At 32.1% G+C, this 27,656-nt stretch overlaps 1 protein-coding gene across 2 annotated transcripts in view; it reads right to left on the bottom strand.

Moving 5' to 3' along the window:
- LOC148598158 (neurotensin receptor type 1-like) overlaps positions 1 to 27,656 on the bottom strand; it is a 45,153-nt gene that overhangs the window by 8,146 nt on the left and 9,351 nt on the right. The window contains exon 1 of one of the 2 annotated variants that reach the window (XM_088561129.1): positions 17,312 to 17,381. The exons of the other annotated variant lie outside the window; for it this stretch is intronic. The gene's annotated coding sequence lies outside the window, so the exon portion shown is untranslated. Of the gene's footprint in view, positions 1 to 17,311; positions 17,382 to 27,656 lie in introns of those variants that run through there. 2 annotated transcript variants of the gene reach the window in all.

Here is a 27,656-nt window from a genome sequence, read left to right as displayed (position 1 = left end):
CGCTTATGCTTTGTCGTCTATAATATTTAATTATAACTTCTTAAATGAAGATTGTGATTAAATTTCTTAAACATAACTATACAATGAAAATATTCTTAATTTGATAAAGGTAAAAAAAGAATGAATGTCGGAGAAAAACTGTCAAAATTGTTGTTCTTGAAAATAAATCGGACGGCGTCTTTTTCTTTACATAATCGAAAAAAACGTGAATCTTTATTTCGAATAGCAGATAAGGAAATAATAATTTAAAACAAATTTGTCATTTTTCCATATATTCAAGATTACTGCTGTGTAAAATCTGTAAAAAAATAAACTGCATAAGAAACTACAAGATTGTTCATAAGGTATAGCCTGATTTATTGATTATGGTGTTACGTCCAATGGCAGATAATTCTTGTACATCAGGACGTGAACGTTCAGTCAATGAATCAGACCGTTAGTACCCGTTTCACAAGCTGAGCCAGATATGTAATGTACTCGGTCACATATGCACAAACCCTCAAGTAGGCATGTCAATCAACTAAGAAACATGTTAAATTGTTATTCTGTCTTCCATATGCCGTGTGCATTGCGGAAAAAAGAGATTATTAGTAATTACAAATTTTAATCGAACCTATGTGATCACCAAAGGTAAATAAAAACATGCAAACCTTTCTCTTTAATATTAATAAATAAAATCAATGTAAACAGTTTATGACGTCAAGCAAATCCAAAAAAAAAATGCAAGAGGCAAGGCATTCTGATTCAGTAAGTATATCAAAAATCTTGTTTTGAACATTATCCCCCCAGTTCTATAAGCATGGAGCAATTTATGTCAACTTTTTTAAAACTTGTTTATTCTAAAAGAGTACAAATATACATCAAATATGTGTTTCCACACTGTCAGTGATACTTTTGTGACGTTACAAACATACCATTATTTTGTTATTACAATGATATGACTGCATTAATAAAAACAACTGCTTTTCTTGCTTTAATTTCGACTTTTAATTTACACTAGAGAGTGTGTATATATATTTTGGTGCACTGATTTTCGCAGTTGCACCTGTAAACGGTTCTTATATTAACCCATATGCAATGTGTTTTTTATGTGAAGTTCGTAGACTGTAATTATCTAAATATGTCTATGTGTTCATCATTTATAATTTACGACAAACGTGATGACTTTTCATTCAGAATTGTCAACTTTCCTGTCATCTGTGGCAACATCCCTTCGGCTCCTGCGTATGGAGTGTTCATATCACAAATCATACGTTATGCCAGAGCTTGCCGAAACTACGCAGACGTTTTGTATAGAACTCTAACAAATAGGCTTCTGGAACAGGGTTATGTTGCTACAAGATTGAAGTCATCACTACAGAAGCTTTATGGTCGTCATCATGAACTCGTGGATCGTTATTTTGTATCCATCAGCACCATGAAAAATGATTTATTCAACGGGTCATAGTTTTCCTTTTCTCGTTTGTCTACCCCGGACTTGACTTTTTATGAGCAACTCGGCGGGTGTTTCTAGAAAAGCAGAGGACGCTTACCCTACCGGTGCACCTGATCCGTGCTCCCAGTTTTTAGTAGAGTCCGAGTTGCTCATTTGCTTTTGTTACTTTGTATGTATGATTTAATTACTTTATGTTCTTTTGTTGTGTGTGTCTGTTTTCCGTGTCTGGTCTTTGTCCCTGGATTGCATTCTTTTGATTACCGCTATAACCTTGGTTCCCTTGATTACTCTTAATCATTGCTATCATCGGTGCATCTGGAAATTGCGAATGTGTTCATTATTGAAATATGTTCACAGAAAAGTACAAATAAAAATACTTCTTAAAAAGTATATAAGTCTTAAAAGGCAATAGCTACGTATTTCTCATATGTTTTCAAATTAAAACCTGAACTGCCAATATTGTGAATTCCAAATACCACTTTTGAGTGCTTAATTAAATAGAATTTGATCTGACAGGACGTAGCATTTCACAATTTTAAGTTTTGAATTAAACTTTTAATTATGATTTTTTTCCCCACAAAGTACGGAATTATTGCACCGAGAAAAAACGATTAAATGCTTATATCTTTGAAAGGAAAGTTGTTTGTTGAGTAACTAGAACAATTTCAGCCATTAGATAAGTGCATCCTGGTAAATGTAACTTTCTCGACACTTTTTAAAAATGTAATAGATTCCTCCTTTAGAAACACCTTCCCGAAAACATGAACTTTGATTGAAAAAAAAATACTCGAACAACAAGAAAATAAATACATAAAAATACAATTAAACAAACAAAACAGACAAACAAAACAAAACAAAACAATAAGCATATATACATGTAAATATATAGTTTGTAAGTGTAAATACCACCAAAACAGAAACACTTGCTAGGTATGGAATAATGGATGGAATTTGGCAAAAAATGCGAAAAAAAACAAAATTGCAACGATTGAGAAAACTCTCTACGGAAACTCATACTCATTTCAGTATACGTGAAATTTTATGTGTTTCGCATATATCAAATAACATAATTATGGGTCATTCTTTTGCCAATAATAAATTTTAGCATTACTAAGACACTACTTCAATGAAAAGTTTATATAACATATAGGATTTTCTATCACTCCTGAATTTTACTCGTAAACAGTAACAAAAAATCAAAAAGGGCAATATCCTGATTGCGAGTGAGACCATGATTAAAAGACCCGTTTATAGGTATTCTATATAACTTGTGTCAAAGTTCAGTATGTTGTACACATGTTTTATGAACTAGCCCATTATCAGCAGCATTTAAAACCAAATATTTGTATTGCACATGGTAAAATCCTAGGTGATGAATTTGGCCTCCGATAGTTTTGGATTGAGTTCTCCTTGTACACACTTTAATTTGGGATTAAGTTCTTCTTTTATATTTCATTCTAATGCTACGAATTAGATTTTACTAGATTTTTTTGCGATATATTTGATTGGTATTTTTGTATTTTATAAATCAATTATCATAAATATTATGATCAGGCAAAACTTTTTCCCCAACTTGTATGCGCTGGGGGTTCGAATCTAGTAGTTCCAAATATTAAGCGAAGTGTTTGAAAGAATCTGTAAAATGGAAACAATCAGAAACATGCACGGATCTGACGATTAAATATCACTTAATGATGCTTTCTCTTTTTGAAAAGACCATTATTTGATCTCTGCATTACTGGCTTTACTCAGAAATTTTTTCATAGAATGTTAGACAAATGAGGTTTTTGACAGAGTTATCTGGTCTTGAAATGTTCATTTTCAGTGCATTTCAATGAAATCGTACTTCTATGGTCCACATGATATGAAGCATCATGTCCATTTTCCATGATTCCGATGGTGCAAATTGTCAAATTACAATTATCAAAATGATTTGTTTTCATACCATGTTTCACCTACTGCCTGATTCTTACAAAGACTGACACTTACATCGATCTGTACACGTGTACTAACAATAATTAGTTATTTTTCAACATTTTAATCTTTATTTGTGTACATGGAAACGCCGTCACGCATGGTCAACATTTCGGCTTTTATCACATACAGATGTAAACAAGAACAAAAACAAAAACAACACCAACAATGAAACCTTGCGGAAACAGATTTCTATCAATAGACAGAGTTTATATTCAACATCTTTTTTATTAAACGCCATAACTCTGACTTTGATGATAAGAATTTCGTTGTGAAAAAGACGACCATGATTATTACCGTTTCATTCGATTTGTAAGAGTTATAATTTCCACACAATGCAAAATGAGCTAAAGTTCGTTCTCCTTCATCTTGTCTACATATTTTAATAGGAAGATTCGAAGTCTTGATTCCTAATTTCTTGATTTCTCACAGTTTGTTTTTAAATAAATGCAGTTGAACAAAGATAATGTTTATATACAGATGTTTGTTCTTATCTCTTTTTAAAACGCCTTCAAAGAAGTTAAGGAGGTAGACTTAGGGTAAAGGACACAACTGTCACAAATCATTGTAACGTTTGTATTCACCCTTTACATTAATCTTATGTAATCATCAAAGTACATCGGACTGATTTCATTCTGTTTCAAAGGAAAGCTTGAAAGTCTTTGGTGAAATTGAATATGATACAAACATATCACTGATTTAAACAGTTATTTCCCGTACCCTAGGTCTACCTCTTTAAGGACATTATAACATTAAAATTAAATCCGCAAAACACTTTGCAGAAATAACAGAAATAAAAGCGAAATAATCAATAACCAAGAAGCTCCAAGGATCCTGAATCGCACACCTGGTTACATTTCTGCCTTTCAAGAACAATAACTCTAGTAAAAAGTTGTTTGACAATTTTGACTCCATGAAGACTTTGGTAAGACTTATCATGAGGATCATTTCATCAATCGAAAGTTTCATTCTATCTATTATAGTTTTCAATATATCGACTGATTACTGCAGAAGACGTAATGTTTTGCATTTCAAGGGCAACAACTCTTATATGAAGTCGTCTGACAACTTTGATCCCTTGGAGACTTTTCTAGGCCTTATAAAAAGGATATTTCAGCAATTGAAAGATATTGGCAAAACCTAATGGTTTTGGAGATATATGCAAACAACTACTGTACTACCCCATGCTCTACTTTTAGCAACGGCGACTATGTTGTTAACCGATCAAAAATCCAAACGGTCATTTTGTTAAGAATACCCTGACAAACAAAAATTACAACGTTCATTGAATTATGTATGGTAGTTTCTGAGAAGAAGATTTTTTAAGGTAATAACATCAAAATCAGCAAAAAAAAAAAGACAAAAGCGCAATAAGTCCAACATGGGTCAACAGATTTTTACCAAAATTTGACCACATATAGATCTCATCATGCTGAATACTTTTTTCCTGTTAGAATTTGCCTAAATTTAACGGTTTTGGAGATATATGCAAAAATCTGTTGTCTGACCCCAATGTTTTATTCTTAGTAACGGCGGCCATGTTTTTAAGCGATCAAAAATCCAAACAGTCTTTATGTGCATGATACTCTAAGAAACAGTCATTATAAGTTTCATGCAAATTTTTTCAGTAGTTTCAGAGAAGATTATTAACGACGACGACACCGACGACGGACGCCAAGGGATGGCAATAGCTTACATGGCCTACGGCTAGGTGAACTAAAAATGTTTATAACAAATCTGCCAAAAATGAAGTATGCCAAGCAATCTGAAGTGTAGAGCAAAGCAAGTTTTTTGTTCATGAATTATATCCAACTGTCTCAGCTGTTCATTTTAATTGGATGTAAAATTGTCTAATCTCAGCTCATTCTCAAATAATTTCAAACGTCAGAGGAGAGTAATTGACTCGCTGCAGAGAACCCTCGAAGGAAACAAATTGATACTCCAATATTTCCACGATCAAGTGCGATCTAAATCTATTTTAGAATTATTAATCAACAGGAAAAAGATGCAGGAACTGTACTTATATACGCTTAACGTTTTATTCTTACGAAAAAGTAATCAATGAAACCAAGATTCAACTGAAATCAAAAGAATATATTTACAAAGTTAACAACCTGATAACGAAAGTAGACAAACACCACAAAGAACAAGAACTAAGAAAAAAAGGACACGTACAAGTAAACAAGCATATGTATATCGGCAGGTTTTGCAACACATTTACGTTGTTACTTCCTATCAATGGTTTAGATCAGTTAATTACGTGCGTAATGGAGAACTAGATGAAAAGCTCAGATGTGTAATCCCCATTTTGATTGGTCTTTCGTCCACTTGTCCTTAATAAGTCACAAAGACAAGCGTGATTTGCAAGAGCACACATTATATTCAATATGCTATGTAATTCAGTATTATTACAGCATTGAATGGTGTAAACGTCCAGTTTAAACAATCCCCCACAGAGAATTCCAACTTTCCGTACAGACATGTCAAGACCCCTCATTGCATTTTGTAATGTTTACATTTTCAAATGAAATTTAAAAAAAAAATACTACAACATTTATATTTCATTTTCTTTGAAATTTTAAATATTTTCAAATAGACAAATGCTCTATTAAGTTATTTTCCAACCATCCCAAATCCAAAATTCATATTTCTCGTATACTATTCCCCTTATTCATTCCAATTCCCAATCTACCCATTTCTCATTCCCCATATACCATAGGATGTGAAGTTTTCCCCTTAAAAGTTCCGTATAAAAGAGAATATTAATGTATACGGTACCGTAAAAAAAGTTATCAAGATATACCAACTGGTACTTTCGATAAATCTGGCTTAAAATTAAGTGATAAAAAGACATAATGTAAGACAAACAGACAAATTGGAGAGCTTTTTTTTTGTTACAGATATTAAAGAAAAATATTAAAAGAAAAGTATCATGCTGGGACCAGGAATTAGTCTGTAGGAGGCAAGCAAAATTGACTTATTAAACGCCCTTCAAAAAATTCAAATCATAGCTTTATCTTTTCTTTTTCTTAGAATATATAATAAATTATTTAATAGCATGTTTCAGCTATTGATTCCATGCGACACCTTTTATATTTACAATGTTGAGATGAGTATTGAAAATATGTTTGAATAGAAAACGAAGCATTTACTGTTGGAAACATTGTTGCCAAGGCTTTTGTATAGATCGGAAAATGTCTGAATTAATACGTGAAGTAATAATCAGGCAGTGTGTGGTACAAGCTACGAAGTATTCCATTAATTTGGCATTTTACTTAAAATCCAGGCATAAAGCGAACATCTGCAATATCATTTTGTAAAATTGAATGGAAATTTTATCAAAATGCACTACAATTGATAGCTCCAGGATCACTGTCAAAAAAGTAAATTTCAATACATACTGAGGATTTTTTTAGTGATGTAGAGATCCCAGATAAGTCATTTTAAATTTCAACGATTTCATAAAATCAAAACATATTGTCAGATGGCTGGATTTCATTTGTCACATTTTACCATATATTTCAAGAGACTTGTACCTATCGGTATCTTACCAATATGATTACGGAAGAGGACAGTAGCGTTAGGCAACAAAATTACTGGTGTCGCAAGTAACAGAGAACAAATTAACTAGATAACGAACTCTGATGGTTATGCGTGTAAGGGTAATGGCATTTACTTTCTCCATTAGAGTAAGGAGATATAGTGCACTGTAAATGTTATTACCTTTTCCTGTCACTGACTTCGGTTTTAGTGGTGTTTCTTTTGTCTATCATTTGATGGGTATCGTTATTACGGTTTTAGACGATAAAAATGCTAAAGATTAATTGGTTTAGTGAATTGTATTCGATTTCTAATTCTGCTTATGGTATGCATTTGGGTTAATACTGAAACGAATATTGTCAAAAGTTGCGAAATGTACATAAGGAATTTACAGTATGAGCTTTTGAGAATTAATTGATTTTAAACAAATATCGTATCAGCAGTCTGGGGTGCCAATACTAAATACACGTATTCGCTTCACAATTACTCTGTGTACTTTACGTTATTATAAGGTATATGCTTTTGAAATCCTATTTTTGAACACATTGCATGTTTTTGTAATGCATCATTGCCAATTATCCCACTTTTCTGTTCATTTCACTTACATAACGCTTTGTATAGGAACAGTAAATAAACAAATAATAAAAATTTATATAATGCATTATTACGCTATATTTGAAGAATTACAACATACAGTGCAATGGGAAATGATAAATATAGAAACATATTACATCAATTGGGAAAAGAGATAGAAGTCATGTCATTAACGGTCCTTCGGATTTAAGGGTAATAAAGGAACCATGATTCTAGGAAATCAAAAGGATACAATCCAGGGTCAAAGGCAAGACATGGAAAACAGACAAAGACAACAAAGAACATAAATGAACCAAAATAATACGTACAAAGTAACAAAAGTATATGAGCTACTCGGACTCCACTAAAAACTGGGAGCAATTTATAAATACTTCGATAAAACAGTTTTAAGAAAAAAAGACAAACCGAAAGGTGTTTCTATGTAGAAAAATACATGAGAAAAAATAGTTTAGTTTTTTTTCTCATAGGTAGAATTTGATTGCTTCTTTATTTCTTTAGCATATTAACATATTAATAGCTAGAACTTTCTGGTAACTGAAAGAAGAAGTTATCAAACCTCGCAAGTAACGACGTAAACAATAATTTACGTTTTGACGTGGCTAAGGTAACCGTTTTAATGAAAAGTAGATAAATAATATGTAGCCGGGTTTAAGGGGACACCTATTATCTTTTCTAAAATTGATTTTGCTCATAGAAATTTGTTGAAATTTTATTCCGTGTTTTACTTTGATAAAGAGGCAAAGAGTGATCAAGGGAACCGAGATTCTAGTGGAAATCAAAAGATTGTAAAATATAAATTTCAAGAGATTTTAATTACATGTTTCATGGGTATAATTTCAATGAAAATATAGTATCTTCATCAACAAAACTTTTGATCACTAAGATGCTTTGAGTTTTATATAAGAATGTCACAAAATAAAACGTTTTGCTGATTTTTGCAGAGTTGTTTACTTAAGGGGTTGTGTACACTCTCTTTTTAAGGATAAAAAGAACAAGATACAAATAGAATGCAATTAAAGCGTGATAGAAAGAAGAAAGAGCTGCCAAAACTATAAACTTTAAAGAATTTCGTCATGGGTAAATCGATAAATAGAATTGGGAGAGAGGAGAACACGGGATGTCAACCAAGGTTATTGCGTAAATAATGCAATAACTGATACCTACTTGTTTACCAAAGTTGTCAGTAGCGAATAGTTACAAATTACCAGTGTCACAGTCAAGGCAGGATCAATTATTTCTTAATTACTCTTCATGTCTGATATAACGGCATTTCCTTCCAAGTAAACTTTATAATTACAAGTTGTATATCTAATTTACAATGACGAACACGTAAGTAACTGTACAGCAATATTGAATATAGATTCTACATCTTATAATGAAAGTGAGTATAAGGATACAGACACACCCTGTAAGTGGTCATAATAAGAATTTTGGTCTAAATTTCTACTTAAGCAGGGATTGTGTTGTATTGTTCTTTTTTTTTTAATTGAATTTTAAGATTTCGTATCGAAATATTGGTATTCCTAGTGTTGTGTTTTAAAAAGATATCAAATATTTTGTACTTTCAATATCACTTTATTGTTTTCGTTTAACTTTTTTTTTCTACGTACGAAATAACGCTGCAAATCTCCATTGCTATATTATGTATTTAAACAAATTTAAAAAGTCACAATCAAGAAGATCTTTTAGATATAAGCAATATACAATAACATGCTTTGTAATATGGAAAAATGCTGCAACATCTTAAATGTATTCAATGAAATTTTATCGTTTATTTCGAAAAGAAACGAAACTTTAAATACAATGTAATGCTAGTTTAATTCTATATTTCCACATTGTGCGATGTTTCAAAAAACAGAATACTGAAGTAAGATTAACTGCCTGAAACTTTGTAAAAAAAACAATTTTGTCAATAAATCTAATTAAAGAGCTTTCGTTTGCAATTAATTAAGTTCAGATCAGAATAAAAGCTTTGAAAGGAACTTATTTTCATTCGACCCAATCAATAGTTAATCTAGAAAGATTATTCTTGAAAGGAATAAAATAGTCATGTTAAAATCTGCACACGAACCTTTTAAAAATGCCTTAATTGTAATGATTTCTCCTAACTCCAAGAGATAAGGTGTTTTTTTTCTAATTCTTTCTTCCATTCTTTGACGACATCGACTACTAAAATCATTTTCGATATAAAAATCTTAACAAATAAGACAGCAAATACTATGATTACCTTCAGGAAATAAAGGTGGCCTTTCCTTTTTTGACTGGGTAACCATTACCTAACGGATGTCCAAGGGAGTTTTTTTTTAATATTGGCAAGAAGATTTAAATCAATTATCATTTCAAAGGTATGCTTATCTCCTTGTCAATTCTCCAGTTAAATACAAGATGAAGTTCATCGGGTGATTGGCATATATTAATCAAGGAAATACAAATTCTGTTCCCTGAAGTTAACTTTTTTACTGACTGTAACAGATACGATACACATTTGCACTAAACTTCTAAAATTTATAGTTGACAGTATCATCGATCACAGAATAGTTATAGAATATGATCCAAGAGTGCTTCTCGTTTCATTGTTATATTTATATTTTCTGAGGAAATGCGTCTCAAAGGCCTCTTACAAAAGTCTTTTTTTTTCAGATAATAATCCTTGGTTGAAAAATACCCAGGTTCTTAAATAATAACTGCTTTTTGTTAATTATTCTTTGTGCTGATGTGACCATTGAATTACCGATTATGACACTATAGCATGCATATGTTACTTGCTCACCACCGGTATATTCAAACCGTAATGATAGAAGGGGAATCTGCGCGATGTAAAACCTAGATTTAACCCACCATTTCGTTAAACTTGACTGTACAAAGTCGGGAACGTTGTGGTTCCAGCTACTCCGGTGGTGTAATATCAATTTGGTCAGATTTGGACTTGACTTGATAGTTAATCGGATTATTGTTCGGTAATTTTGTTTTGACTATAATTCGTCAATTTGTTTTTTTTTATCATAGATAGCAGAGATTCTGCCGCAACCATAAAAATATATTCGGATCAGTTTATCTAAGCCAAGTTTTACGCAGTTTTTGTCAATTTTACAAAGATAAATTTGTTGTAAATAACTGCTTATTTGCCATTCATGTGTGAACTCGCCTGCTAGAAGTATTTTTTGTGAATGTGTTTCTGATGTTTTGCATTGGAACCAAACTTTCATAAATAATAACCTCATACATTAAACAAATCCATGAATGCAGATAGTGTCGAGAAAAAAGTAGGTAATTCTAAATTATTGGTTATTAGTTGGAGGAGTATTATTTTATGGAATTCTTTTTACCGACAAAAAAAACCAAATGATCCGACAAAAAAAGCTCTGCTCCAGGTTTTACTTCTCTGTTGGGATGTAGACAGTGTTTTTTTTTTTGTTTTTTTTTTTAGTATTTAATGTGACGTATGGTGCCGAAATATGATGTTGTCAAGTAAAAATCTACGATGCACTTGCGTTGAATTTAAACTTTATGGACAAAAGACAGAACAGATTCGAAAACATGTGTACTTTTGCCTATCTTATCAAAAGTGTAGACAAAAACATATCCTGTAGGCGGGAAATATTTACAAAGTATAATCATCTAATTAGACAATATATTACTTCATCAGACAAAGAAATAAAATAATGCCGACTTAGAAGATATCTTCATGGTTTAAACCTCTAGTGTATAGAGGTCTTTGGAAATTAATCATTATTGTATACAATGCCGGAGGAAAGTAGCTCCTAATTTCCTCGTACGAAGTAGGTTTTGACCATTTAAGCTTGGGCTGTCAATTTAGAAACCGAGACGATCCTATGATATGGGTTGCACAAAGTAAATTTCATCCAACCATTTCTTTATCTTGTGGAAGTTCAACTATTGTTGATTGTCAAATTAAACTGGGATTGATTTTGTATCAAAAGTGGATAGCTCAGGATGAATGTTCAAAGTTTCGTAACAAATATATTAAATCATGTATGAACAAATAAAGAAGTTATTTTTAAGTTTTAAGTGCTTTACAATTATTTTTTTTTCTCTTTTTTACATTTCTTAGAAAACATACGTTTAATATTCCTAATGGTTAAATTTCTTTACAGAGTAATCAACGGAACAACGATTCTAACGGAAATCAAGAGAATGTAGTACAGGGACAAAGACCAGACATGAAAAACAAAGAACGTAAAGTAACTAAAATAATAAATACAATGTAACAAAAGTAAACAAGGACTCCACCAAAAACTGGGAGCATGGACCAGGTGCATCGATAGGTTAAGCCTCCTCTGCTTTTCTGGAAACACCCGCCAACCTCCTCATAAACAATAAAAAAAATTCTCATATCCAAATCATAATTTTGGGTGTATAACAAACTGCCTGGGTCTTTCATGGACCCCAACTAAATACCATTACGTTTATAAAGTTGGACAATTTAGCCATTGTTATGGGCCTTTTCTGTTTTTCTTAATTTCAAAATAATATATGCCGCAAAACTACTAAATATAGTCATATTGGTTTTTTACCCAAGACTTTAAGCGACGGGATACATTTCTGCACATGAGTTTACAGCCAACATTATTGGTCTTCTTAACAAGTGCCTAGAAGTGTATGTATTTCCTATTAACACTTAATTCCTCTCTCCATTACTATCCCCTTTAGAAACTTCCTCATTTCTCATAAATCTAAATATCCAGTAAAATCCCTATGCATTTTAGTAATAATTAGTATATTTTGCAGCAATCATTTTTCACACCTAAGGAGGAAGACCTAGGGTAAAGGACACAAATCTTACAAATCATTTGAACGTTTGTATTCGGCATTTGACATCGATCTCATGTAAGCATCTAAGTAACTCAGGCTGATTTTATTTTGCTTCAAAAGAAAGCTTGAAAGGCTTTGGTGAAATTGAATATGATATAAACATATCATTGATCTCTAGAGTTATTTCCCTTGCCCTAGGTCTACCTTCTTAAGAAACAACAAGGAACACATACGACAAAACGAAAACACAGATAATAATTAAAATAATGAAACAATTCTCCATTACAAGACACAAAACGGATTTACCACAATTTATATTTATTTTCGAACCCTACAGTTGTAAATGACATATCTGGTATAACGAAAATGTTAAAAAAAAAAAAAGAAATTCGGAATTGCGTTGTTGTGATGATAAAATATACCAATTTATTTCAGCTACGGTGATGTTGTAGTGATAAGATATACCAACCGCTTTCAGCAAGGGCATACATGTAGAGCAAACCAATCAATTCCAACTAGGACATCATTATCATGATAGAATGAAAAAAAATATTTCAGTTAGGGCATATTCATGATGATAACGTGTATCCTTCTATCCCAGCTTGGGCATCGTCGTATTAATAAAATAAAAATAATCTTTTTCAGCCAGAACATAGTTCTGATGGTAAAATTATACCAGCATCGTCGTGATAATGACAAAGTGTACCAATCTATTTCAGCTTGGGCATTCTCGCGATGATAAAATTTACCAATCAATTCTAGATAGGGCATATTCGTGATGATAGAGTGTACATATCTACTGCAGCTTCGACTTTGCCGTGATGATATGATGTGTCTACGTATTGCAGCTATGGCATCATCGTGATGATAAAATGGGCAAATATATTCTAGCTTGGACATCCCGTGATGACAACATGTACCAATCTATTCCAGCTTAAACATTGTATTGATAATATATATATGTATGTATGTATATTCCAGCAAAGGCGTCGTCGTGACAATACATTGTACATTTTTAACCCGGAAAATGCATTGTTGTGTTGACAAAATATGCCAACCTATTGCAGCTAGGACATCGTAGTGATAATTAAATGTAATAATCTATTCCAGCTTAGGCATCATCCTGATCATAAACTGTACCGGTCTATTCTAGCTAAGGCATCGTCGTGATGAGAGAATGCACCAATATATTCAGAATTTTCAACTTTCTGTTCATCTGTGGCAACATCCCTTCGGCTCCTGCATATGGAGTGTTCATATAACAACTCATACGTTATGCCAGAGCTTGCCGAAACTACGCAGACTTTTTGTATCGCGCTAGAACTCTAATAAATAGGCTTCTGGAACAAGGTTATGTTGCTACAAGATTGAAGTCATCACAACAGAAGTTTTATGGTCGTTATCCTGGACTCGTGGATCTTTATGGTGTATCCATCAGCACAATGAGAACTGATTTATTCAACGGGACATAGTTTTCCTTCCCTCGTTTGTCTACCCCGGATTTGACTTTTTTATGAGCAACTCGGCGGATGTTTCTAGAAAAGCAGAGGGCGCTTACCGGGGTAGACAAACGAGAAAAGGAAAACTATTGCAATGTTTAAGAACATTTGGAAACATATGTTGGCCAATATGGAAATATACTTTTATGTGTATATCAAAACCCAAAATTGTAAGAAATCTTTACTCAAAATTTATTGCGTACTCAAGGACATATACAAACATGTTATACAATATAACTTATGTCTGGAAAAGCATTACCAATAATATGTTATTATTTTCCTTTAACAAGATGGTAACATACATTAATGCTCTTCAGTAAATTCCAATCTTATTATCGAATGATAAAATATACTGACACTTCAATGTTAACACCTGAATGCAGAAACATGCAATAAAAAAGATTTAATTTAATCAAAAACAACGGAAAATAAAGATATATAATTGAATTCACAATATTATGTAATGATGCAAAATTATGATGATGGGGATTCTATGGAGGTTTGGTATTATTTGATGGAATGGGAAATTCCTTTAAGATTGAGGAGCCAGGGTAATAAGACATTGGGGATCGTATATAATGCACATTAGATTATTGTCTACATTTTATAATTAACGACTAACCATTTGTTTCATTTAAATTTAACTTGGACACAACAAATCAATGTTTTTTTTTACGAAATTGTTTTAATTTGTAGGACATTTTGTTCTCACAACATACCTCTTTAAATTCTGACAATAGTAAAATACTGATTTTATTATTTTTATGATTTAAAATCATTCTGATAATAAAAACCTGTAATCATGGTATACTAAATATTTGTGTAGTCGTTTAAAGAATACACATAACATTGTAGCAGTTTATATACATGTATATTCTCTGTTAAAAAACTGCAGTTGTGTTTCGAATTTTTGTATGTAAAATTACCCCCACCCTGTTAAAATACAAATTGAAAACACAAACGTTGCAGCCAATTTATTATTTTTTTATTTTCAACTGCAGGAGAAAATTACATTGGTATCAACATTTCTTCTATTCGTTTCTCTGATAACAACTCCTTATAACATGCCACTGAGTCTTATTATAAGAGGTGGCCTGAATGATCATATCATAACATTTCAATCTGTTACACATATATAATATAATATAATAGGTATGTTTTTGTTGAAGAACTACTTCAATAAATATCATATTAGTGTAAACAATATGATGGAGAAACATTTAATATATTTGTCGATAGACAAATTATACAGCTGAGTGCAACAAACGCACGAGAGTTCAACCTAAATACGAATAGGAAAATTATTTAAACGGAGATCTTGCGGTAGAAAAAAATGTTCGATTAAGAAGATTTCACAATGGTAAATTTTGTTTATTTTACATTCTGATTTATATTAGGTCACATGACATGTCGTTCTTGTATCTAAAGCACATAAATCTAATATGATAAATAAGAGTGAGTAACCAAAATATGATCATGAGTGACATCTAAATGCGTCCGTGGCACGACTGATCATATTTTGGTTATTGACGACACCAACTGATTATTATATTTATTATATAGATTTTCTCCCTTAATTTATTGATATTTTCAACATGTATTTTATTTTCTGTAATTGGCGGATTGATATCAATTTTGTGACGTTTTGGCGGGAGAAAAAGTGAAAGTGAAATTACCGAATTTATTTCAAAGTGTGAATTATCGACATTTATTACACTGGGAACATGCGATAAAACACTGATAGTAATATATTTTCACAGATTTAATAAAGGTATTCGATAAGTAGGTTATCCTCCATATAGTTTGAATATTTCATTCAAAGAACATGTTATTATGACTTTTTTACATAACATGTAAAATAACTTTCATAATTACTTGACCCTTTCCTGTAAAGGTAAAAACAAAGGTTATTACAATTGAATGATTAGTGTGAAATTACTTTTATATGATACATTTATCAACTATACCTATGAGAAAGTTCATTCATTTTTTTAACAACATACATATCCTGATCTGAATGCATTTACTAATGACAGACAAGAATTTACGTCACGATGCAAATAAACTCGTACGACAATCAATGAATTTTCGTTTTTTATCTATCAAAACACGGTACGTTCTTTTCAGTCTGTCTGTAAAACTGATATTATTTTGGGCATTGTCCTGAAATGTGTTGCATGAAATTGATAGAAATATTATTACTGTTAAACCGATATATATGTCTGTAATTGAAAATGTGATGCAAGTGAATCATGGGAAACAAGATTCTAGCGGAAATACAAAGAATGTTATCCAGGGACAAAACCCAGACATGGAAAACGGACAAACACAACAAAGAACATAAAATTGCCAAAACTCATGAACAACTCGGACTTGACTAAAAACCGGGAGCATAAATTAGGTGTACTGGTAGGTTAAGCGTCCTCTGCTTTTCTAGAAACACCCGCTGAGTTGCTCATAAAAAGACAAGTCCGGGGTAGATGAAAGAGGAAAGGAAAACTATGAAAAACTATGACATGTTGAACAAATCGGTTTTCATGGTACAGATCAATACACCGTAACGATCCATGAATTCATGATAACAACCATAAAACTCTCAGTAGTGATGACTGCAATCTTGTAGTAGCATAACCCTGTTCAAGATGTCTTATTGTAAGAAGTCTCGTGCGATATAAAAAGTCTGTGTTGCGACGGCAAGCTCTGGCATAACTTATGAGTTGTAATATGAAAATTCCAAGAAAACTTCTGTTCATGCAAATATTATCTAAATGTTTGCAATCCATTTGAGAAGATTTCCATGTAAACATCAAGAAAATCCTATCATATAGGCTGCACATGATGTATTTTATCCCACTTTATTCAAATTTCATTTATTTTTACTTTTTTTCTCTTTAATCGTTGCAGTAAATAAAAAACATTATTCAACTTTGTGAAAGAAAGCATTTGTAATATGACATGGATGGACATTTTTTGAAAAAAATTTTTCTTAAATTACAGATTATTTTTAAATGACATAACGGAAGTACTATTCAACTTGTCAGTGCTATTTGTAGAGTAAAAACAAGGAAATACCACTACTATCTAATTAGCATTCGTTGTAAGAATCAGACAATGGATGACATATCATTTTTATAAAATTAATCTTTTTGCCTCAAATATATACAATGCAACTAGAAAACAACTGAAAAGCTAATTAAATTGATCCTGAAGCATGAGTGACGTAGATATTTTTGTGCTTATATAGGGAACAAATTTTTTTATGTTGCACTTTAACTTATTTTGGCCTATCAATATCTTAAAGGCAAATAATACAAACACTTTGGTGGTTATATCTGGGGGTTATGAGTAATAAATCCGTACATAATGCAATAAAGCATCTGCGTTTCTTTCTTGGTGTGCCACAACTTACATATAGATTCTGTGGCATAGACGTGCTTAAATAGAAGTCGTCTTATTTCTCATAAAGTAACAAAAAAAACGCTATTTTTATACTTACTTCTTATCCGGACAAGATGAACAATTGTTATAAATATATGAGATGCAATTTATCATTGTATTTCCATACGTAATAACATTCCTCTAATATGTAGAACAAGACCGAACATGGTCCAGATATGTTAAATTATTTTAAATACCCAATGTATTTTACATTATTACTACAGTCTGTTACACAATAATGCAGATTATGCAGATACTTTCGTTATGCATAAATCGAATTACAATAGAAAAAAAAGGAACAGAGCCGTAAGAAATCAGGATATATAGATATTGATTTCAAAAAATGGAAAATATTTTTATTTAATCCCTGCAAAATCATTATTCAGCAAAAACTACCTTAATTGAACCCCCTATGGATATTGAAATTGGTTGGTTTAAGGAGATGTGTTTTTATATATTACCAATCTCCAGTACAGAGATTATAGTCGCTATACCAACACACTAACACAGCAGCACTTAATATTTTATTTCATCTCGTAATGCAGAATGCGAAAAGAACTTAACGGAATTGTATAGCAGAGTCTCTATGGTAGAAGATTTATGCGCTCATAATATGTATAAATTTATGAGCAGTTATAGGCCTTTGACGGGCATAACAAAATTATCACTTGCAACTTATAATCCCTACACACCCAAAGCTACCCCACATGAGAATCATATGGCTTGCAACATATGGTTATCATATGAAACGAGCGTCATATGATTATCATACATTTCATTTATTATATGATTATAGCATGATTATCATATGATAAGTATGTGTTTCTCATAAACATGTGGTTATCTAATGTTTTCAAGGCAAAATTGACATATGAAAATCATATGATTATCATATGAATCGAGCACAGTGTGATTATCATATTAAGCTCTTTTGGTTGTGATATTATTATTTTAGTAATAATACAGAAGAACAAAATCCGCCTATTTGGGACGATAAGAAATACACTTCGAAATGTCTCCTCTATTTTTTCTCTATAAGCGGAAGTTTTTACTTTCATCATGCCAATTCCTTCCCAATTCGTTTGGCAAAATATTAGCAAAAACATTGATGCATTAAATAAGAACAACTCATAGACATTTGAAAAACAATGTTGTCAATCTGGTAACACGTAACATCTAACTGAATACGGTATGTGAAGATCGATACATGATATGTTTAATACATTTCGAAACGCTTTAAACACATCCAAAATTGTTTTTGACCAGAAATTCAACCTTTGAAATACCAGCTGCCTGATTATTACAATAAAATGTACTTAAAAACTATCACACAATAACATTTCTAATAATTTTTTTCATTTGTTCAGGTGGGTCGTAATCCACTTTCATTGCTATCAAGATTGATAACGCTATTCTTCTTTACAAATACGAATGGTAATACTGACTCAACCTTTCGCTATTAGCTTTATCCAGTGCATACAGATAACTAAAAGAAATTGGATACAGATGAGCATTATATAATTTTTTTAGTATGCACACAAAAGCTGAACTGAGCAGTATATTGAGGAGGGTGAATATGGGGATATTTATTAATATTGGAGAAAAGAAAGTCGTTTTTTGCATAGGGTCAAAGAGAACTGCAACTGAACTTAAGCTTTCTTCCTCTTTCTGTTACGATTACATTTTTTAATATGATATGTGTATTTAACTGTATTGCAAACAACAAACGTTAAAACCTAATTATTGTAAGAAAGCTTTAGTACTTGCCTCCTCTTAAAAGAGTAATCAAGGGAACCAAGATTCTAGCGGAAATCAAACGAATGTATTCCAGGGACAAAGACCAGTCATGGAAAACAGACACACACACAACAAAGAACACAAAGTAGCCAAAAATAATATATACAAAGTAACAGAAATAAATGAGCAACTTAGACTCCATTAAAAAACTAGGAGCATGAACCAGGTGTCTCGTTGGGGTAAACATCCTCTACTTTTTTAGAAACACCGGCCGAGTTGTTCATAAAAAGACAAGTCCGGGGTAGACGAAACAGTTCTTTTGTTTGTTAGTTTGTATATTCATTTCGGAAAGCTTTTATATTGTCAAAAATAGGTCTAACGTTTATAATAAAAAAAAAATGGATTCGACCATGAGTTTGTCTGCTAAGTATGACCCGCCTAAACAGAATAAAGAAAAACTGTTTAAGCAAGACAGTTTTAAAGTCCTTTTCTATCAAGGTAATGTATTTTGAACCTTGGTAAACCAAACACTTGTCTAAACCGAACCAGTATGAAAGTATGAAAGGTTTCTTTTTACACGGGATTCCCTGTCGTTTGAAAACGTTTTAAAGAATGGTTGAGTTTGATGTATGTACATATGGAAAAGACTATATTTAAGCAATATATTTTTTTTAAAAATTGATATAGACCGCGTCAGTGGCGTCCTTGATAAGTAGCTGCTCTGAAACACGTATAGATCAATATTTTTTCTCTCTCAGATACGACGAAAATTGTAAATGACATATGTAGTTAGAAAGTGATTATTGAACTAACTTTTGACGGAGAAACACAGCGTTCAACATAGGAAGTCTCGCACGTTCCAATTGGTCATGACGTCAACCGTATCGTGAGGCAGGTGTAATAAGAAGAAGATGAAGTGGAAGATATAAATATATTTAAAAATCTTCAATTTGCGACTTTTCTAGACATTTTGTTTTTGTCATTCACTGGCGCTTCTTGACATTCCTTGTCGCTAATTAGTGGACCGGTTTTTAGTACTTCGGACGTCCTTGCAAAATCAAAAAGGGCATACTCATATGACAGGATGTCGGAACCGAAAAAAAGTTATCTGAATTTAAATAAATATCAAAGACAATACAATACTTTTTTTGTTAGCAAGATATGAAAATGTCAAACTTTTTTTGGTAAACTTCGAAAAACGTGTCTTCCTGTCAGAGTGAAATCAGGCTCTCAGTGCTTCCAAATTTATTTCGCATTTAATACCGTTATTAGGAATTCGTTCTCCATTAATTTCACATTGAGACACAATACAGTGTTATAATCCTTCGTCTTTCTTCTTTATCAGAAAAGTTTGAAGAGTAATCAGTGTAGGCACAAATATAAATTTTATCGAAAGAAACATCTTTGACAAATTCAAGATACATGATAATCATAGGCATCCAGGATCTACAAAGTCAATGTGGGTCTCTCTCCATCGCTTCCAATAATAAAATCTTATTTCTCAAGACGTTTTTTTTTTTGGCGGCGTTACATCTGTCGGCAATCAATATTAGAGGTGTTGGTCGCGAAGCGAGATGATTTTTTTTATCAGGACGAAAGCTGTTGTAATTATTCAGGGGAGTTAATTAAGGAGATTCAAAACAATACAGCAGTGTATCATGTTCTTCCCTCCGTATTATAACTTTGGCAGAAAAAAAAACAATATACATTAATCATTAAAAATTCATCAATTATTCAGTAATGACCATTTCTCAACCGCACCCACCCCCATTTAAAATAAAAAGATTTAGGTAAATCAAGGACTTTATATATATTACACTTCTTTGGTAAATGGATGTCGCTGGATATTAATGGGAACCCGATATTTTGCGCTTATGCAGTTTATCATTCAGTTTCGGAAACAAAATTTTGCTCCTGAAAAAAATCAAATTTGACCGTCAATTTGTCTTGTTTGTAACCTTTATATTCTTTACCTGTACTTCTCTGTGATACTGAACTCCTTGAATTTCGATAAAAAATGAACTAACCTTGATTTATAGAGCGTTTTGGCTGCACCTTCGATCCATCATTATACTCGCTTAAAAGATACAAATACGATTCTTGAATTTATAACTATTTATTTGCGAAAACATTTATGTCGAGAGGCGACGGTGGACATGTAGGAGATAATATATCTCTTAGCCTTTCTGATTGCGATTGAAAAATAATAAAAGGATGGCCCTAATACGATTCCGGAGTACAAATTCGCTTCCGTATCCAATGGATATTAATATTTAAATAAAATGAAAAATTACAATGTCGCCTTTAATAAATTGTCAAATCAAGAACTGAGACAAAATGAAAGTTAAATGCTAATCGCCTTCCAATATGGTTTCTTATCAGTTTTGTGAATTCAACCTGAATTTCTTATGATACTTTTACAGAACTCGTAAGCGGTATAAACTTCACATTGGTACCATATACCACTTACCACTTCTTTGGTGACTACACCCTATTTTTTTCATTATTTTCTTTCAAAATGAAAAGACCCTGTTTATCAGACTACCGACATGCTGAGTAGACAAGAGTCCGCAATCGAGATGAGCACGCTTCAACTAGACCATAGAGACTGAACGATGCATATGATATTTAAAAAATCAAAATTATTTTGTTTTGTATTTTTGATTAACGTTTGAAATCATTACTATATTTTGAAGCAGATGATTATAATTTCCTATTTTTTACATGCAATATGAATGTAAATCCTATCAACTCACTGATCAGGTTAATACAGATATTTTACACCAGTAAAAGTATAATGGTGTTTCAAAAACGATCAAAGGTCTTGTTGTTCAAAAGATAGAAACGAAAAAAATATCGTTATCAAAAGAGAAAAGAGACTGAAAGTAGAATTTATTTGTATTTGCCAATGCTTGAATGAATAAAGTTTGATTTCATTTTCCTATCTCCATTAACTCTTTGACTTCATTATTTTATCTTCAAAGTAAAATGTAATGAAATAAAAAAAAGTAACCTGCACTTAATAACTATTTATAGAATAAAAATATTAGATTGAAGAACTTACAGAGGGTTAACATTTTAAATCAACTCTGTGTGTATGTGTGTGTGTGTGTGTGTGTGTGTGTTTCTTTTTGGTGATAGTGTATATTTTTGTGCTTTAAGATTATTAATACATTCATACTTTTAACCAATAAGTGCAGAAGTCAAAATATCAACATAAAATAACAATGGTTTACGCTTTACCGACGAATAGAATTAATTGAATATTGATAATGCTACACAAAGTTACAAACGTAAAGTGGCATATAATTAAGGCCAAAGTTTTTATTCGTATTTCGATTCTCCATTGATGATAATGCTGTTTTTATTCATATAATTTAGTACATGTACCATGAAAACCGATTTGATTACCGATTAGTTTCTAATCTGCTCCATCAGGACTTTCTTATTCAAAGTGTCAGTTTCGTCCTCCGTTTATTCAGCACAAGAAATTTTATGAGAAATTCGGAGGTCTTTTCTTGAATAACAGAAGGTACTTACCCTACCAGTTCACCTGGTCCTTGTTTCCAGTTTTTAAGTACTTCTCCGACTAAGAATCAGGCAAAATGTGTATAAGGTGTGGCACATGAAGAAAAAATACCCAGAGATGTTATTTCATTATCCAAGTATTTATACCTCATAATCTCAAGAAATAACTACCAAAATGTTTGTAAAGTTTGCCCATTTAAGATATAGATAGGTCAAATTTATTTGAAATACACTATGGAAAAATGGCGGAAAATTTTTCCCGAACTTTTTCCTTATATAAGCAGTCAAAAAATAACTACGTCACCAATGCTTCAAGATAAATTTAAATAGCTTTTCAGTTGTTTTCTAGATGCATTTGAATATCTTTGAGGCAAGAAAGACCAAATTGAGAAAAATGATGTGCCACTTATTGCCGGATTCTTTCCCAGAATTGTACTTAAGTAGCACTTCAGAAAAGAATCATGCAAATTGTGATTCATGGGTGAAAAGCTTACATATGTTTATATTTGGTATTTGTTTAAATTGCCATAGTTAACATAAATTAACATTCGTTTTTTTTTCATATAACCTATATTCGCCGACAAAAATTATATAGAATGCACTGTAGATTTCAAAATTAAGGGAGATAACTCTGTAAATGACACTCAAATACAATAGAATCTAGTGGGTTTCCAATGTTGATTATCTCCTAAAAACCGGCAGATCGGAATGAATAATTACACATTTCATAAGATAGATCCATCAAACAACTTAAATACAAAAATAAAAGCATATAGCCTTTCTTGGGGGTGTATCACATTTTTTTTTCAGATTTTGCACGATTCTTACAAAGACTAAAACTCAATAGAATATGGGTTTCAAATGTTATTTCGGTTTCTAAGTGCTTTTTGTTAAGTGTTTGTGTTTATTTTCTTGGTCTAGTAGCAAAATTGTGATCTTTTGAAAGAGTTATCAAGGGAGCCAAGATTCTAGCGATAATCAAAAGAATGTTATCTAGGAACAAAGACCAGGAATGGAAAAGAGACAAACACAACAAAGAACATTTTACATCATTTACTCCTTGGAAAACATTATAAATAGATAAATGTAAACTGTCATGGCATTTGCTACCATTTTTTGCCGGATGTATTCAAGAAACAAGATACTTTTATATAATTAAGTAGCAGTCTTTAGAAAAATCAAACAGAAAGTGATTCGTGCATTTTAAAATCAACGACATTCACATTTATTTCTTTTTCAGAATTAGTATAGACAACATAACTAGTCTTAGATTTTCATTTGGGGGTTGCGTGTTTGAGATAAAATTTTATATAGATTGTTCATGAAATAAGCACTTTGCAAGAGTTATCGTTCTTGATTTGGTTTGATTTTGTTGATCTCATTGGAAGGTTAAAGTGTAGATACAACGAAGACCATTGTCATATAAAAATAAAGCATATAAAGGCCAAAAAGCATCATTTGTTTCGTGGTTTTTTTTTACACCATTAATTGCCTTACCATAGGCAGTGTCTGAATTTTAGATGGACTAATACTTAAACAAACAATAAAAACATCACATACTGTTTCCTTTTTGTATACATAGTGATCAGAGTAAAAATGCTTATTATCAGTCCTTTTCTCAGTCGCTTGTCCTTAAACAAACCATGAACAAGAAAAGAACTCCAATACCAGACAGACGGGTTCGTTACCTCAAAATTTTATTGATATTTGGTTCAATTTTATTTGAATTTTTAACGAGTATAAAGTTGTCTAATTAAAAATGTGCACTGTTGTTCATTTTCTTTACAAGGCGCTAAGCCACAAAAAATCAACAAGAGCAAGGATTACTTCCATCTATATAAAAAGTAAAAAAAAAAAGAAGGACAAATGTCTTAGTTGAACACTGTCTAATATAAACCCCGAATAATTAAAAAACTTGTCTTAACCAGACCATGTAAGTCAATTAATTGTAGTTGACGATTGAAAACCACACAATTTTTAACCCGAATCATTTTTTAAGTCCAAAAGGTGTTTGATTGAAACAGTTTTCACTCATGGTATTCAGCAACCCTGTAGCAATATCTTGGTTACACAAAACTTATATTTTTTATAGAAGACAAATCAATTTCTGCATGATCTTAAACTTATATTTAATGCTTTAGCAATTACCTTAAGAGCAACAAAATTTATAAATCGGATAGTTAGTATTTTTGATGAAAGTACCAGATTTTCCAATATCATTCAATGGGAACAAATTGTGCCCCTTTCCTAGCTGACCTATTCCTTCACTCTTATGAGGCTGACTTTATAGCTGATCTGATTAGAAAAAATATTGTTTAGCTAGATCCTTCAATCTCAGTTTCCGCTATATAGATGACGTGTTATCTTTAAACAATCCTAATTACGGGGATTTGACACATCGCATCTACCCGAAAGAACTTGAGATAAAGGATACTACAGACACTGTGAAGTCAGCCTCATATCTTGACCTACTTAGAAATCGATGGCAAAGGAAAACTATTGACCAAACTTTACGACAAACGTGATGACCTTTCATTCAGAATTGTCAACTTTCCTTTCATCTGAGGTAACATCCCTTCGGCTCCTGCGTATGGAGTGTTCATATCACCAGAGCTTGCCGAAACTACGCAGACTTCTTGTATCGCGCTAGAACTCTAACAAATAGGCTTCTGAAACAAGGTTATGTTGCTACAAGATTGAAGTCATTACTACAGAAGTTTTATGGTCGTAATCATGAACTCGTGGATCGCTATGGTGTATCCATCAACACCATGAAAACTGATTTATTCAGCTGGTCATAGTTTTCCTTTCCTCGTTTGTCTACTCCGGACTTGACTTTTTATGAGCAACTCGGCGGGTGTTTCTAGAAAAGCAGAGGACGCTTACCCTACCGGTGCACATGGTCCATGCTCCCAGTTTTTAGTGGAGTCCGAGTTGCTCATTTACTTTTGTTATTTTGTATGTATGCTTTTAGTTACTTTGTGTTCTTTGTTGTGTATGTCTGTTTTCCATGTCTGGTCTTTGTCCCTGGATTACATTCTTTTGATTACCGCTATAACCTTGGTTCCCTTGATTACTCTATCATATGAACATTTCCTTGCAAGAATGAGGCAGAGACTGGAAGAAATGAAAAGAAAAATCTGATTTTTCAATCGATATTACAAAATGTCAAACGATTAATGCACGCAATAACGACTTAATAACAGTATCACTTCAAGATAGAGATCCTGAATTTTACAAAAGTTAGAAGTTTAAAGAAGCAGATTTTCTTTCGATAAATTTGATACTTAAAAACAAAATAATCATCAATTCGCCGATAGTTTTTTGTATATTATTTGTTTTATTTTCTCGATGAATACGAACTGTCTACATTACCAGGAAAAGAAAAAGTGAGTCATTTTCAGTAACAGCTGATGAAATGTTTCTTTATATCATGTCATTGATACAGTAGAAGATATAAAACTATTCTTTTCCATTCATAAAAATGAAATAAATATAAACTTTGTTTTTTTGTCAGCATCTGTTCATATGTTTGAATTACCATGTTTTAGCTTTATGTTATATCACTTCATAATATATATATATGATATATTCCTGTTTATCTACGTAGTTTTCATTTTAAGTAGTTGTCTTTGCAAGAATCATGCAAAGTCTGAAAAAAAGTGATACACCCCGATTTTTGTAATTAAGATATTTTATGGGTTTATATTAAGAAATGTGTAATTATTCATTAATACAAAATACAAGATATCAAAAATAAACATATGTAAACTTTTTACACATGGATCACATTTTGCATAATTATTTTCTGGAGTGCTAGTTATGATTATAGCTGGCTTACACAGCCTTCCTTGGCATATTGTTTTCATACATGCGTTCGATGAGAGAGTAATCAAGAGAACCAGGGTTATACATAACACATACACAACAAAGAACATAAAGTAAATAAAATCATACATACAAAGTAACAAAAGCAAATGAGCAACTCGGATTCCACTAAAACCTGGGAGCATGGACCAGGTGCACTGGTAGGGTAAGCGTCTTTTGCTTTTCTAGAAACACCCGCCGAGTTGCTCATAAAAAGTCAAGTCCAGGGTAGACAAACGAGGAAAGGAAAATTATGACCCGTTGAATAAATCAGTTTTCATGGTGCTGATGGATACACCATAATGATCCACGAGTTCATGATTACGACCATAAAACTTCTGTAGTGATGACTTCAATTTAGTAGCAGAAGCTTATTTGTTAGAGTTCCTGCGTGATACAAAAGTCTGTATAGTTTTGGCAATCTCTGGCAAAACGTATGAGTTGTGATATGAACACTCCATACGCAGGAGCCGAAGGGATGTTACTACAGATGAAAGGAAAGTTGACAATTCTGAATGAAAGGTCATCACGTTTGTCGTAAAGTTTGGTCAATAGTTTTCCTTTGACGTCGATTTCTAAGTGTAGGTCAAGATATGAGGCTGACTTCACAGTGTCTGTAACATACTTTATCTCAAGTTCTTTTGGGTAGATGCGATTTATCAAATCCTCGAAATTAGGATTGTTCAAAGATAATACGTCATCTATATAGCGGAAACTGAGATTGAAAAACACGTCCACCACACTGGACAAATATGTTGTCGATTAAAAATTCCAACATTTTGTAAGCATCTTCCTCTGTATATTTGGATGATGATTTGGAATCTCTACCAAGAACTATATATTTGTATCTTTGTGTACCATCTTTTTTGGAAAAACAACGATGTATAATGTTTTTAAGTCGGGATTTTAACTGAGTATGGGGAATAGAAGTATACAGTGTTGAAGAATCATAGATTTTAATGCTATTATATTCAGATAATAGTCTTGAACTTATTGTCTCCAAAAGATCTATCGAATTGTTCAGGATCCTCATTGAATTAATACCACTACCGGAGTAACAAGTGTTGTGGTAGGACTGCACACCCTCTTTGACAGTTGTGGGTATAGAAGTTAAAAGTTTTGAAAGAGGTTTGGTGGTACATTTTGCAGATCCAGCTATGAAACGTTGTTTGTATGGATTCTTATGAAGTTTATGAATCCAGTACATAGACGGTAAATCACAATCATCGTTCTTGGTAGAGAGACCAAAAGAGGATAGCACAGATTTATGG

Source organism: Perna viridis, chromosome 14, assembly GCF_037379345.1.
Source record: "Perna viridis isolate PV_CMFRI_1.1 ecotype Kerala chromosome 14, ASM3737934v1, whole genome shotgun sequence".
In the NCBI taxonomy this organism is placed as follows: Eukaryota; Metazoa; Mollusca; class Bivalvia; order Mytilida; family Mytilidae; genus Perna; species Perna viridis.
The sequence above is the reverse complement of the archived record's forward strand: the minus strand, read 5'-3'. Positions and strand labels throughout refer to the sequence as shown.